This window comes from Miscanthus floridulus, chromosome 1 (assembly GCF_019320115.1).
Source record: "Miscanthus floridulus cultivar M001 chromosome 1, ASM1932011v1, whole genome shotgun sequence".
NCBI lineage: Eukaryota > Viridiplantae > Streptophyta > Magnoliopsida > Poales > Poaceae > Miscanthus > Miscanthus floridulus.
In genome coordinates this window covers 148,460,271-148,465,146 of record NC_089580.1, presented here as the reverse complement: position 1 = coordinate 148,465,146, position 4,876 = coordinate 148,460,271, and the positions used below count along the sequence as shown (strand labels likewise).

The 4,876-nt window shown below is 44.2% G+C and overlaps 1 long non-coding RNA gene across 4 annotated transcripts; it reads left to right on the top strand.

Moving 5' to 3' along the window:
* Nucleotides 1-743: 743 nt before the first annotated feature.
* On the top strand, nt 744-4,560 carry LOC136497487 (uncharacterized). Of its 4 annotated transcripts, none has more exons than XR_010769340.1 (4): nt 744-1,406; nt 1,500-1,723; nt 2,371-2,518; nt 4,268-4,560. It is a non-coding gene; the product is annotated as an uncharacterized lncRNA (long non-coding RNA). The 4 variants fall into 4 exon arrangements; XR_010769339.1 differs by having other exon boundaries at nt 2,677-4,560; XR_010769338.1 differs by having other exon boundaries at nt 746-1,406; nt 2,691-4,560.
* The last annotated feature ends 316 nt before the right edge of the window (nt 4,561-4,876 follow it).

Sequence of the window (4,876 nt, the reverse complement as noted above, 5' to 3'; positions counted from 1 at the left end):
GTGTGGCTTTTTACGGGTGGTCAATTGAGGCAAGGAAGCGACGTGGAACCTGGAACTACTCCAAATCAGATGCATGCGGGGAACGGACCAAGGTCCAAGGGTGTTATACGGGACATAAAAATGTGGGTTGGAAGAACCGCCTCACTCTTTACATTGAGTAGATACACTACCAAAAATATATGTGCGTTGCAATGGAACGTACCGTTTTGTTGCAAGGTCATATGGGAGAATTGCAATTCCAAAACATATTTAAGTTGTAACGCATGGTACTTATCAAGTAAATTTTGGAAGAAAGTATATTATTACCAAAAATATTTATTAAGTTACATAAATAAACATATGAACCTGATAATAGCAAAAGGTATGAACCTAGAAAAACCAAAATAACCTATAGTTTAAAACGGAGGGAGTACATATTGTCGTGTTGTGTTTCCTATTTGTTTAAATGTATTTTGCCTATTTTATTATTATTTATAGCATTTTATTCTGGAGAAATTTCAAGAACAAGCATATGGGTGATTTTCATGGTCATTTAAAATTCTAATTGCAAATGTACAACTCACCCATATTTTCAGAAATTTAGAGAAAGAAATCAAATTACCACAATAAGAATTGATTTAGAAAAAGAAATTGGCCATCCAGTAAATAATTGGGGGGCCTAACTCATGCCCACCAAAATCCAAATTTCACGCTCTCTGTCTCGGTCGGATGGTCCGCACGATTGACCTTCCTCCCTCTCTCTCTCTAAAACAAACAAAACGCACTCCAGAACAAATCCAAATCGTTCCTCTCTATCTCCCATCACACCGCCGCCGCCACCGCATGACTAGACCCCTACTGCCGCCGCCACCGCCACCGTACCTCGCCGGATCCGCCCCCACCGCACCGCCCTAGAGCTGCTCCACATCACTGCCAGGAGTTCATGAGTGAGGAGATGACCTGGTCGGCATCCACAAGCACCTCATCCCTAACGGCATCTCCTCCAAGCACAGTCGTGCCACTGATCACTCGAGTGGAGGTGCCTCTCTCTCTTTCTCTTCACTTCTCCAGGTGCCTCTCTCCGATCTCTCTCCCATCACCAGATCTCGATCCATGGCAAGGCGGTGCCTCGAGCAGCAAGAGTGGCGGCGGCGCCGTTGGTCCAGGCTTCCCATGGAACGGCGGCGTAGGCGACCCCTGCGGGCTCCCCGAGGCGCGGCTACAATGGCGACGAGCAGCTCGACTTCGGGGATGCGGATCAATGTCTGTCCGGCGCATGGATTCACTGATTACAGCCGCATCTCCGAGGAGGGGCGCATGGATCCAGGCATCCGGCCGCTCGAACCCGCCTTGCGCGCGTCCCCGATGGCTTTCGCGTGTGAAAGCACTCGATCACCTCCCAACACCCCGTCTTCTCGGTCGATTCCGTCAGATTCTCTTCCACCCCTCTCGATCTCCATTTTCTCTCTCTCGATCCACTATCTTCTTAAACACGATTTGGTTTTTTTTTACTTGTGTAGTTGTGTGATGCTCGAGGGGCAATGATTGGGAGGGTGGCGCTCACCGCAGTGACGGCGGAGCTCCGTGTCCTCTCTACGCTCTTGGAAGGGAGAGCCACTGCCACTTGATTTATGCTCCGAGAAGGAGGCCACTCCGGCTAGTTGCATAGTTGGTCCTGACTCTGCCTCCACCAGCTGCCAAATCTGGTCGACGACAAGCATTGCAGAAGTGCCATAGAGAAGTGGTTCGTACTCCTCCCGTTCATGATGTTGTCCTGCTGTATGTAGCATTCTTATTTTCCTACAATTGAAGGATATAAGCAGAGGGAACGGTTAGCTATCTGCTCTCATGCTTAGCCTAAGTTTTGTATGCAGATTGTAGAAATGCCATCTAGTTTCAGAAGTGCAGTAGCTTCCTTGAGTTGTTCAGGCTCTCTCATGAAGTAATGGGTAGCATCCTCACTGATTAATGATTAACGCAAAATCTGAATGGTTTGGTTTTGAAGCTTTCATTGTTACTAGATAATAACACGGCAAATAGATGGTTCATCATTGCAGATATACTTTAATTGTCTACCTAAATGGTTTTGAAATTACCTTAGCTTAATATGAGGCTACATTTTTTATGGCACACGTTTTGGTCAAAATCAAGAAAATAGAACTGCTGGCCTAATAAGTGACGGATACACTACATTCTGGAAAGCACAAAGAGAAGTAATTCTATTTCCCAGAAGGTTTCAGAGCTGAATTTAAATGTAATACCAGATCGTGCCTTGCATATTACTTGCATATCATTTGGCTGTCGTAAGTCCTAATATCTAATGTTAGACATGTAACCACAATGCACTTTTAATATTTTTCATGCTCCCTGACTTTTGGCATTAATCTGTAGATGCCGAAACGGCCACTGAGAAGCGCTTCAAGGAGATTTGAAGTAAGGCATTGAAAGGATCTTACACAAGGGCTCAGGATTTCTTGAGAAAGCGATAGAAGAACTCAAATTAGAGGTTACTTTGATGCTAGCCGTTCAAAGGAACTAGGTAAGCTACACTCTATCTAGTGTGGTATTACCAGCGGCCCATAGTATTTTCCAAATCTTTTTTTGGCCATTGTAAGGAAAATGGACCCTAGGCCCATTTACTTTGGATTTTGGTGTTTGATGACCAACACAACTAAATTGGACTAATGAATTTGCAAGTGATTGTTTTGTAGTTCAATAGGGTGCAAGACGTGACTTGGACGAAGGCGACGTGATGATCTGATGATCAACACCATAAGCAAGACCCTAGGAGCACAAGAGAAGACCCAATATATCAAGTAAAGTCCAAGCATAAAGATAGGAACCAAGCTGTACACAAGATCGCGAAGAAACAAGCTCACAGAGATGACCGGACGCTGGACTGGACGCTGGCGGAAAGTGACCGGATGCTCCGATCAAGAGGCTCGACAAACAGACGTCAGCAGCAGCGACTGGACGCTAGACCGGACGCTAGCGGTAAATCGACCAGACGCAAAACTGTAGCGTCCGATTGAGTATAGAAAGGTTCTAGAGCGGTGAAATTGCGACCGGACGCGTCCGGTGGCATGTGACCAGACACTGGTAGCGTCCGATCAGTTGATCGCGGCTCTAATGGTCGGGACGACCGGACATGTCCGGTCAGGACGTGATCAGCGTCCGGTCAGTAGTAGAAAAATATAATTTCATCTCCAATGGCTACTTTCTCAGTGGGGCTTATAAGCACACCTCCCAACCGGCCAAATGAAGTGTGTGGAGCTGAGGAAACATATCAAGTGTGTTGATACACTATTTTAGTGATCTCCACTTGTATAGTGCTTAGTGATTCATTAGGTGATTAGCGTAGGTGCTTTGCGAAGTGCTTAGGTTGATTAGACCACCCCTTATGCGCTTGCTCTAGGTTTAGGCCTAGTGTTTAGTGAGGTTTGCATACCTCTTACCACTCGGTGCTTGCATGTATCATTGTTGTACATCGGAGGGGCTTGTAGTCTTGCGAGATTACACCAACCACGTTTGTGGTGTGTTCGCCATCGTGTACCGGAGGGAACAAGGCCCGCGGCGTTTTGGCCGGAAGCTTGATAGTGAAGACGGCGGGGAGCATCCAGGAGAGGCTTGCCGAAAGGCACGTCGGAGACCCACTTGCGCGTCGGGAAGGCCCAAGGCTATCCACGGAGTTACCCGACTGGGAGCTTGGCCCTTGCGAGGGATTCTTTGTGAGGGGCTCCAACGAGAACCAGGGGAAGCTTGCACGCTTCTCGATACCTCGGTGAAAATACCAGAGTCGTCGACGGGAGTTTGCATATCTCTACCTTGCTCCTTAGCTTCCGCATTTATATTGATTGTATTACTCCTTTTGCGGTAGAGATAGCAACACACTAGCAAAATCGTAGTTGCACATTTAGATAGTTTATCTATTACATAGGTTTTGCTAGGGTTAGAAAAAGATGCCATAGTTTAGAGTTAGAATTTTAAGTCGCCTAATTCACCCCCTCTTAGGCATCACGGTCCACTACAGCCATGAACCATCCAAATCCCATAATTCAATGGCTTTTTAGACTCTGTGTTTGTTCATATCTTAAGGGACCTTTGAAGTGCAGATCTCACATTCAGTCTTTGTTGAGTTTCTGCACATTTCGGCAGTCTAAACAGTATAAACATTGATTTTCCACTTCCAATTGTATGAGTAATTTTATTCCCATATGATAGACTGATAGAGCTTGTTCTCATAGCAATCCGAAGGGTATCTAATTGTATGCCTGTTCATAAATTGTAGGAAAACATGGATGACCTGAATAATTAGAGAAAGCTTTATGCTTGAATGTTGGTGATGGATAGCTAGAAGAATTAGAGAAAGATTTATTGGTGAATGCTGATGCTGATGGACCATGAAGAAATTAATAAGAGAAGTCATATTTAGTTCTATTTTATTATGCTAAACATAGTTGCAAACTTGTAGTTAGAGATGATGTTTTTATTCTAGTGCGGTCATGTTTACTTTAGCAATATTTTGGTCATTGTGTTATTACTTTGGTTGAGACATATGTTTGAAGTTAATGAAGGCTTGAGTTTTTATGTGATGATGAAATCTATACTCATGATACAATTATTTTGCAACAACAATTAAATATCTAGCTACGAAAAAAGCGTTGGCTAAAATACCCTCGTTGTAATAAACTACTATGCAACCACTCTTTGTTGTTGCAATATACATTATTGCCACAAACTTTATCTATTGCTATAGGACATGTCTACCACCAATAATGATTCATTGCATCTTTCATCTATTACCACTGATAATGATTCGTTGCATCTTCCATCTATTACCCCAAACAATGATTCGTTGTAGTTTCCATCTATTACCATCAACAATGATTCATTGCAT